Consider the following 11,215-nt stretch of genomic DNA (forward strand, 5'->3'; position numbering starts at 1 on the left):
ATTTAATTTTTAAGATATCATCCCATCATAGTCTATGTATACTTCTAACTGTCCTAATAATGATAAAGTTTTTAGGAGTTACAAGTATCATCTTCCCATGTAGGAATTTAAACAGTTTAACCTTATCGAATTCCTTAAGATTTCTCTTTCTTGTTTACTTTTTTATGCTTCTCTTGAGTATTTGAAAGTCAGTTTTTCTATTCAGCTCTGATCTTTTCATCAAGGGTGATTGAAGGTCCTCTATTTCATTAAATCTATTATTTTTTTTTTGCCCTGAAGAATTATACTCAGTTTTGCTGGGTAGGTGATTATTGCTTGTAATCCTAGCTCATCTACCCTCTAGAATATTCATCTCATGCCCTCTCATCCTTTAATGCAGAAGCTACTAAATTTTGTATTATTCTGACTACGGTTCCACAATATTTGAATTTTTTCTTTCTATCTGCTTACAATATTTTCTCCTGGATTTGGAAAGTTTGGAATTTGGATATAATATTCTTGAGAGTTTTAATTTTGGGATCTCTTTCAGCAAGTGATTGGTGGATTTTTTCCATTTGTATTTTATCTTCTGATTTTAGGATATCAAGGACATTTTCCTTGTTAATTTCTTGAAATATGATGTCTAGGTTCTTTTTTTTTTTGATCATGGCTTTAAGGTAATCCAACAATTACTCAATTATCTCTCTTGCATCTATTTTCCCAGTTTTTTCCTGGGTTTCCCAATGATATATTTCCCACTTTCTTCTTTTGATTGCATTTTATTCATTCTTGATGTCATTAGCTTCACTTGTCTAGTTCTATTTTTTAAAGACTTATTTTCTTCAGTGAGCTTTTGTACATCTTTTTCCATTTGCCCAACGTTGCTTTTTAAGAAGTCATTTTCTCCAATGGATTCTTGTGCCTTTTTAAACATTTGACCTTTTCTGTTTTTAAAGTCTTTTCTTCAGTATTTTTTGTGTGCTTTCTTTATCAAGATGTTGACTTCTTCTCATGATTTTCTTGCAACATTCTAATTTATTTTCCCATTTCCCCCCCTCTAACTCTCTTCTTTGATTCAAAAAATCCTTTTTGAGCTCCTCCAGGAATTCCTTTTTTGGAGGGCCAGGGCTGAGAAAAATTCACATTTTTCTTTGAGAACTTGGGTATAGCTGTTTTGACTTTGTTTTCTTATTCTGAGTTTGTGTTTTTACTTTCCCTGTCACAAGAATAACTTTCTATGGTCAAATTCTTTTTTTTCCTTTTTCTGGCCTATTTCTTGACTTTTAATTTTATGTTAAAATTGGGCTCTACTCCTGACATGGAGGGAGCACTGTCCTAATCTTCAGGTTTTTCATATTGCTGTTTTCAGAGCTAGTTCTGGGGGTCTATAACTTTTGAGTTCTCCCAAGGTTGTATGACCTGAGGAAAGGTGTGATCACTGCTCTCCTGGCTTGTATTCTGTTGTGAGAGATCACAAACACTATTTTTAACTCTCGAATTATGAACAGGGTCCCCACTCCCCTGTGGCAACACACTCTTGTGTACTAGCACTCCTCCTAACCCTGGGTCTGTGAGCCAGAACTGTGTATGGGCAATGCATCAGAGTCCTGCACTCAGTGCCAGGAAAGAGTCCCCTCTAATCTCCTTCTCACCAGCTGTTCTGTGTTCCATTCTTACTGTGAGATGGGACTTTCTTGCCAACCTTCTAAGTTGTGTTAGGTTGTAAAATTGTTTCATTCTGTCCTTCTGTTGGCTCTGCCACTCCTGAGTTCATTTTGAGGCATTATTTTTGTTTGTAGGGAATTTTTGGAGGTGAGTCCCTACCTTTACTCTGCCATCTTAGTTTCGCCTCAAAAGAACCTCTCTTAAAGAGATTCTAAGAACTGTATCACCTACTTTAAAATTATCTATTCTATTTAAACCTCCACACATGCCAAAGTCTTAAGAAGACTGACATTAATGTGTTTTAGTAGCAAAACAGCTCATATTTATAGAATATTTTATGGTTTACATGGCTCTTTACTTGTGGTAGCCCTGTAAGATAAGGTACAAAAAGTGTTTTTTGTAAAGTTGTATAATTTACAAACCACCTTTCTCACAACAGCTCTTCGAGCAATACATAAAAGGCTGGTCTTCAACCCTAGGTACATCACTTAATCTCTCTGGACCTCAGATTCCTTATCTGTAAAATAAGGACTTATTGGCCAACCTCTATGTCCCTTTTGTCTCTAAATCTATGACCTCCAAGAAAGTAGTACAAGAATTATTATTTAAAATCAGTCAATGATAGATGAGGACAATTAGACTTAGATAAGTTAAATGACTTTTCTAATATCATACATGTATTAAGTAAAAGAACCAAGAATCAGACCAAGATGTTCACATTATTTCCCATAAAGTAGTTTACATTTCAGTCAAACTGCCCTACTTTTTGTTGACAGTAGATATTGTTATATCTACCATATTTGTGCCTCTGTTCTCCATGCCTGAATCTCTAACTCTTTCCAACACACCATGCTGTTTTATACTTGAGGCTATAGTTGATACTTATCCCATTCAGTGCTTTTCTAGATTGGTGGCATCAAAGTCAGGACATGACAGTCATCAGACTCAACACTGCCTAACGGATGAAGGAGGTCTATAAGTACAGAGGGAGGTCAATGGGCAAGTGGGAATATTTTTATAAAGATGTGTTTCTGGAGTTCCAGTATGATAAGAAGTGTTTCTGATTATATTGCTAAACTACTTAATTTTCTGTTCTCAAAGGTCTAGTTGAACTTAAGATGTGGGAGTTAGGTCTTGGTGTTTCTGCTACATTTCTGGGTGTGAATCAGTTGTTACCCTTGTTGAATCTGCAATGACAATGTTCATGGAGGAGCCGTTTCTCATAGAGGACCCCTAGTAACCTCCCATATGGTTTATTAGGGCAAGAGAGAAGGTTGCCTAAGGAAAGATGGCAGAATTAGGCCCAGAGACTGAAAAGAAAATGCCTCTTCAAAGCAGCAGCTTGCTCTAAATCTCTGCTCCCTGTGTGCCTTTCAGATCCAAGTCATGTGTGTTGAGTTTATTGACAATCCCCCCTCCCTTTTCTTCCTATAGGCATTATGGAACCAATAAAGCTACAGATGGGCAAGCTGTGTTCTCTTCTGCTTTACACATCATCAACAGAATTGCCCTTTAAGTTCAGCTCTCAGAGTCTTTATAGTGAATGATGAAAGAACAGTTTGGTTTCAGGTAGTAGTAGGTTGAGCCTGCGGCCTTAGTAATTTAAAAAATGGGTTTTTTTTGAAAGTCTGACATTTCCTTCGAAACAGTAAATTGAGCCTGTGGGTTATGAAGGGGGGATTAAAGTGTGATGGCAGAGAGTTCTTACACGTTATTTGTCTGACTACTACTTTTAATGAATTTAAAATGTTTCATGTCCTCTTTTTCTGGGACATGGAGCAGCTAAAGGATTATGGGGTTTGGCCAGAACTTCCAAAGATCATGCTGCCCAGGCCCCTGGAACTAGTTTATACTATGCATGACAAATTTAGGAACTATGGCTACTGATCTCTCTCCCAACCTGACAGTTTTCATAACCCTGCTTGGCCTTACAGTTTCCTTTTGACTCACCGAGGAGCCCTTTCATTTGGACCCATTAAATACCAGCAGCTTGAGAGTAAGCATTATTTTATATCAACTGTGCTTTTCCACGGTATAGATGCTTGTTAATAGATTGACTGAACTTAGTTCTCATATAAGCATATGAAGTCAGGGTGAGAATATTCCAGGGATATTTCCCAGGAATTCTAGGAATTCCAGTCCAGTCCAGGCAGGAGAGGAGACTTTATTGAAAATCCAAGATGACACTGAATGGGAGTGTTTATTGGGAAACATCGAGGGGATTCCCAGCAGAGAGGCTGGCGATCTTTCAGAGCAGCATTTTCTCATTAATCCAGTCAATGTAGGCAGAAACCTGGGTGAAGGCTGTAGGCTTCTTAGCTGTGTTGCAGCTGAAGCCAGAACCAAAACTCACAATACCTGTCACTTCCCAGGCTCCATTTGCATCCTCACATTTCAGGGGTCCACCTGAGTCTCCATTGCATGCTGCGATGACGCTATCTCCTCCAGCACACATTATGTTTTGGGTCACCATGCTGCCCCATCAGTCTCTCTGAGTGCATGTATCATGGGCCACTGTGGGAAGCAGGTCTTGCTGGAGAACATCAGTGATGGGGCCACTGGTCCAGAGGCGGCCCCAGCCAGCCATGTAGCAAGGATAGTCCTGGGGCCGCAGGGAGTCCTTTGAGTGCAAGCAGGCCACCTTGATGGTGTCACTCAGCTCCACAGGCTCACCCAGCTTGATGAGGGCGATGTCATTGCACAGCAAGAAGGAGTTCCGTTTCTCATGGACAAAAATTGTATCCACAGCCACTGTCACAGAGCCATCCTCTTTCTCTACCAGGCTATTCTTGCCCAGAAACACTCGGTAGCTTCTGCTATTGCTGATGCAGTGGGTGCAGTCAGGACATGCTGGCTAGAGATCAGGGTCCCTCTGCAGGTATGTCTATAGCTGCCATCCTGAAGGTACTGGAGGGAGACCTGCCAAGCCCAGCTGTGGGGCCTGATGTCCTCTCCAGTCAGCATTTTCTCTTGCTGGCCATTTCTCTAAATTGGCCTAGAAGATTATGTCCTAGTTCCCAACTTCCCCTCTTCACTACTTCTGTTGCTTTTTTAATTTGTGATTTCTTAAGTTGGAAGGAGTTTGGAGCTGATACAGTCCAACACCTTGAACTCCCCAACAAGTACTCCACTCAAATTTTGCTTGCACAACTCCAGGGATGGGAGACTCAGTATTTCATGAGGTAATTCTTTTCATTTTGTGGTGCTTCCTGAAGCAAAAAATGCTTCCCTAAAACTCAGGATGGTAGATTTAGAGCTGAAAGCTTCAGAAATCATGTAGTCAGACCCCTTCATATTACAAATGAGCTCTAGTGACACTGTATTTTCTCCAAGGTCACACCGGTACCAAATATAGCTGCAGCCAATCCTCAAACTATGGCATTTTAAATAACCTTATTTCCATGTTTTTTTTTTCTCTCTACATAGGTTTTGGATTGTTCATCAGCCTTTTAGAATTTAACACAATCATCAAGTAGTCTCAATGTTTATCTCAAAAAGCTTGCAATTGCTACAGGGAAAATCTGTAATAGATATTAATCTTTTTTAGGTTCTGGTACTCAATTTATTTCTTTTAAATGGGTGGAAGTAGACTAAAGCATAGGTTCATAGATCTAGAGTTGTAAGGACCTTGAATACTATGTGGTGCAACTCCTTTATTTTTCAGATAATGAAACAGAAGCCCACGGAAGTTATGTTACTCACCCAAGTTGCACTAGTTAGTAAGCATAAAAGCCAAATTATAAAACTCCAAATCCGGTATATTTTCAGTATAGCACAGTACAGACAATGACTAAGGTTTCTTCATCTAAAGGTGATATTTCCTTTAAAGAGATATCTGTCAACTTTTTTTTAACAAACATTTTAATAACTGTCCTTCACTATCATTGATTTCCCTGGTAATCCTATGTAATTTATGCACTTTAAAACATTCTGAGAACAATTGATAAGCTTTATCTGTCTGCCAAAAGAGTTTATGACCCCCCCCCCCAAAGTTTAAGAATTACTGCTCTACAAGTCTTGGACTATGATTCTCTTTAGCAAAGGAGGAGGTACTTCCACTTACTACCTTAGATTGTGTCTTCCATTGAAGAGGAAGGCAAGAGATCTTTCTGCTCCCTGCACTCACTTTTTGGCAGCTTTTACAATTGAAATCAACATAAAAAGAAGGCACCTGCCCTCCTGGTGTGATCTGTGAAGCTCTAGGAAGGCTTTTATCTCTCCCACTTAAAAACAAATAAACAAAAGACAACAAAACCTCTCCATTTCTATTTCTGATCCTCTAATGTCCATCATTCCATTTGATTAAGTCCTTCTTCCCTGATGTGGTGCAAATGACCTTAAGAGGGTTAGCTCATGAAGTCCACTTCCTGTCATGCACTCATGAATCTTTTCCCATATCCTTCTACTGAGGGCAAGTTTGTATGGCAGTAAAGAAGCAAAGGGAATGTACAACCAAGTAATCAATTAACAAATAAGCACCTGCTACTTACCAGCCATTGTGGTAATCTCAAGGAATGCAAATACAAAGAACAAAACAATTCTTGTCCACAATGAGCTTTTGTCCTAAGAAAGGGACAGCAAAAATATGTAAACACGTACAGCATGAATCTAAATTTAACATATATGTAATTATATATGAATATAGGCATAATCCATAGATAATCATACATGGAGTGGTCCAGATGCACATCATATGAGGTCCATATATGGACGATCATGATTTCACCTCCCCACCTATCACTTCTTTCTATCTTTCCTTTTGTATATTGTCTTTCTCCACTAGATTGTAAGCTCCTTGAGGGCAGGTACTATATTTCTTTTTCTTATTTGTATCTTCTATCTTTTTCTTATTTGTATCTATCTAAACCTTGTCTTAGACATAAATAGGTGCTTAATAAATGTTTATTACTATGTACTATACACAAGTACAGATGGGGCATTTTTAAACACTTATATTCCAGGCACCGTGCTAAGCACACAGTCCTCTCAAGGAATTTACATTCTAATAGGAGAGGACAAAATATAAAGAGGATGTGAAAATTGGAGTAAATCATTCACAGCATCATCTAGAATCATATATTTTAGTGTGTGGGAGTTATGTTAAGTTCATAGTCTATTTTCACTGTATGTACAGGCACACACTCATGTGTGTCTGTGCAAACAGTGCATGTATATTCACAAGGTAATTTTAGAAAGGTTGAGGGAGGGCGCTAGCAGTAGGAGGATCAGGAAAAGCTTAATGAAGAAGACAGTGTCTGAGATTTATTTTAAAGGAAAGGAGGGACTCTATGAGGCAGAGGTAAGGATTGAGTGCATTCTAGAAATAGGGAACCAACAATGAAAAAGTGGGAGACAGGAGAGAGTATATTGCAAGCAAGGAGCAGAGAGAAGGCTGATTTGGTAGGGTTGAAAAGTACAAGTGGAATAATTTGCAAAGCTTGCCATGGTAGTTTGGGGCTCAGTTGATTAAGGATTTAAAAGCTAAACAGAGAAATGTCTGTTTTATTCTAGAGTCAATAGGAAGCCACTGGAGTTTGATGAATTAGATGGAGTTAGTGGAGTTAGATCTCTGCTTTAGCAAAATGATTTTGGCAGCAGGGTGTAGGTTAGATTAAAGTGGTGAGAGATGAAGGGAGACCAGATAAGAGGATGATACAATAATGTAGATGAGAGGTGATGAGGGCCTAAACTAAGGTGTTAGTTTTTTTTGAGTGAAAAGGAAGTATCAGATGGGAACAATGTTGTCTACTGCCACTAAGATTTGGCAACACCCTGGATAACTGGGGTGAGGGAGAGTGAGGAGTTCCAGGATAAAGATAAGATTATGAAATTGAAACCTGGACAAATGATGGTGCCTTCTATAGAAAGAGAGATGTTTGGAAGCAGAGGAAGGTGGTTAAAAGTAATGAATTCATTTCTAGACATATTGAGTACCTGAAGAAAGGAGAAGGATATTGAAGGCAAATAAAACCACTTTTACAGCTTTGCTTAGGATTGTTCTTGCTGACAGGACAAGTTCTGGCATCGACTGTAGAAATACAATGTACACTTTGAGTGCTAAGATTGTTCCATTTTTTCTCTTTTTATGTAGTACCTAACGCAGTATTATGTTCACAGTGAGTACTTAAATGTCTATTGTAATGAATATAGTAATGAAGAGGAAAACAACACCAAAGGACATCAGAATTTAGATCAATGCAATGATCAACCTTGTCTCCAGGGGACCGAAGATGAAACACGTCTCCTTCCTCTTAGTGGAGAGGTGGTGGACTATGGATATTGAATAAGCAATTGCTGCAAGGCATGGTTCATGTATCTCTTTTTGTTTGTTTGTTTAACTGAATGTCTGTTACAAGGTAGGGCTCTATTTGAGGGGGAGCTTGCTGGGGATGATAGCAATAAAAACCATTAATAACTATAATAACAAACATTTGTTGCATTTAATTGAAGTTAACCAAATTCTGAATCTTCTTCCTCCAGCATATAATAGCAAGTTGGGGAAGGGGAGTTTGGGAGGGTAAGAGGAAAGTGTGGGGTGGGGGTGGTGATACTGTATATGGTTATCATACTTATAGCACCCTAAAACCCAAATGAATCAGGAATAGAATTGCAATTTTAATCTTCAGTCTATGTTTTGCTTTTTGCAGGTTTTTGTTGACAAGTAGAAATAGTGATAAAAATGTATTGCGTTCATCCCAGGATTTAAAAAAAAATGTTAGGCTACATGCAGAACATTAGTGCCCTTTGGAAATGTCTTTACATGAACAGGTGGGTTTGGACCTTGCCTGCAGCTACAGTTTTTGATCATTTAGAGGGTTACTGATGTACCCTAGGCAGCACCCATTAAACGCTTATTTGTAGTCATTTCAATATACACCTTTAAGCTACTCTTTTTATCTATTTCATAGTTGCAATAGGCTCACAGTATGACAAAGGTTGAAAAGATGTCTTTTTCCTATAGTTATACTTCACCTTAGTTGTTTTTCCACAGTATAGAGCTGAAACTATCACTCGATAGTGTTTGGATGGGTTAAAGGGGGTTAAGACAGATGTTGGAGTGGGTTTTGAAAGATCAACAGGAAATAAGGAAGATGAGGTTTGAGATTCCATCACAGAAATGTATTTAGCATGGTAGGCTAATATCTGAATCCTGAAATTCATTTTCTGTTTAAGATGAATCAACTAATCAATCAATAGGATTTTGCAATCAATAGCATTATTAATTGCTTACTAATATGTCAGACATTGTATAAAGTGCTAAGGATACCAAGAAAAAGTGAAAATAGGCCCTGCCCTCACTGAGCTGTCATTCTAATAGGGGAGAGGATAATTACCAACCACCACCACCATCATGACTATCATCACCACCACCACTACCCCCAATGCATTTCTATTTAAGAAAAATGCAGAATAGATAGAAGGTAACCTTACAGTGAAGGCATTAACACCTTGGGGGGCTGCAGAAGACCTTTGGAAGATGATGGCATGTGAGTTTAGACTCAAAATAAATCAAGAATTCCAAGATATGGAAGTAAGAAATGAAAACATTCCAGACACAGAGGACAACAACTGCAAAAGCATGGAGGCTATGAAGGGAATGTCATGTTTCAGTAAAATTTTGAATATGGGGTTTGAATAGGCAATTTGCCATCTACTAATAGAATTTTGGGGAAGAATTCAAGGAATCCTATATTTCCACATCAATATGGTGACATAACCTATTGCACTCCATTCTGTTTGTATCCAAATAGTGAGTATCCAAATCTTTCTTTTAATTATAGATACTGTCCGCATAGTTAACCATAGCAAACAATCCAAAGAGAATGGACTAATTGGATGGTCAGATCCATATCTTGAGTGGCCAATCAGTACTTTGTCCTCAATGACTTCCTGTGATTAAGAACTATGTAGCAACAATAATTTGTTAAAACAGGAAGCCACCAGATGCTTCCTCTCTCTTTTTGGTGCACTCCAATGAACTTTTCTCACAATTTTGTCAGCAAACAAAACTTGCTGACTCTGTGTCTTTGTCTCTGTTCTCCAACTGAATTTGTTTTGAAAAGTTGATTTGAGAGCGCATGTCATGTTGCTTGCCCAGTCAGTTTTGTGAAAATTACCTTAGCTATATGGCACAATGGAATGTGGCCTCAGACACATGTTGTTTAACCATAGAGAAGTCACTTAACATCTCAGCCTCAGTTTCATAATGTAAATTAGGGTTAATAATAGCACCTACCCCTCAGAATTGTTGTGAGTTTCATCCAAGATATTTGTAAAGAGTTTTGTAAACCTTAAGGCACTATGCTAGCTAATATTAATAGCTGCAAGAAATGATAGTTGTAGCCTGATGTCCAGACATGGGGGAAAACACCAATTTCATGGGTTTGAGGCAGATGAAGAATTTGTCTTTAGAACTCACTTCTAAATTTGATTAGAATTATCTACTTTTGAATTTACTCCCTGGAACACTATATGATCAATTTACTGATTCATTAAACAAAAACCTACTGAGCAACTAGGTGGAAGATACTGTGCTTGTCATTGAGAGAGAGGTTGCTCATTGTTTGTTTTTGAAAAGGACCAACGACATCATGGGTGATATCTTAACTTGTGCATGAATTGGATTTAAATGAGGAAGAATTGCACAGTCATCAGATCTCTTCCATAATCATCAATGTCCAGTGATAAGACAAAAGTCAGGAAGACTGGCAATGGTCCAGGATGACCTTGGTGTCTTTGATGTCTGACCAAGCTTTAAGCCCTGAAAAGGCCTCAGCAAGCCCTCATATCGACGATGCTAGTCCTCCCTGAACACCTCATATACCTCAGTAAGAGGAGTACAAGAATTATTGGGACACTATCTTTGACTATCTTCCCTGTATACAATATATAAAGGGTAAGGTAACATTTCTATTAATATGTTGAAGTAGAGTTTACTAAGTGCCTTGGAGAGTATGTAAAGGTTGTGATAAGAATTCAGTGGAGAAACAGATCACAAATTATGTACCATGTATAAAGTGCTTCACAAACTTCAAAGCACTATATCAATGTGAATGATGATGATGATTAGAGAACAAGGGAGCTAGATTAGGAAGGGCTTTTTGGAGCAGGTGGCATTTGATCTGAAACTTGAAGGATTGTTTTGATTTTAAGGGTAGGGATTGGAAGAGGATGTTCTAAGCATATGAAACAGCTGAGGCAAAGGCATTACGTTAGCAAAGTGGAATACATGTTCACAAAATGGCAAGTAGTCTATTTTGGTTAGAACACAAGGCACAGAAAGGAGGTAAGGGGAGACAAGCAGAGGTTTTATGGAGTCAACTTGAACTGGTTCAGGAGAGTTGATCGTTAAATTTTCAGGGTGAGGATTTACACCTTAGAAATTAGAAAACTACAAATCAGTGTTTGATTTATGGTTTTGTTAATTGTATGGATTTAAGAAAACAATGCTAATAATGAAGATTAAACTTAAAAGTATGCTTTGCATGCTCCAGGAAATCTGGTTGTTAAATATTTACCAGAATACCCTTAGAGATAAAGCTGCAGAGATAGATCACAGCCAGACTGGAAA

At 38.2% G+C, this 11,215-nt stretch overlaps 1 pseudogene; it reads right to left on the minus strand.

The window, feature by feature from the left end:
- Window positions 1-3,892: 3,892 nt before the first annotated feature.
- Window positions 3,893-4,608, minus strand: LOC110213496 (chymotrypsin-C pseudogene; annotated as a pseudogene).
- Window positions 4,609-11,215: the final 6,607 nt, after the last annotated feature.

This window comes from Phascolarctos cinereus, unplaced genomic scaffold, assembly GCF_003287225.1.
Source record: "Phascolarctos cinereus isolate Bilbo 61053 unplaced genomic scaffold, phaCin_HiC Scaffold_5;HRSCAF=322, whole genome shotgun sequence".
Classification (NCBI taxonomy): Eukaryota; Metazoa; Chordata; class Mammalia; order Diprotodontia; family Phascolarctidae; genus Phascolarctos; species Phascolarctos cinereus.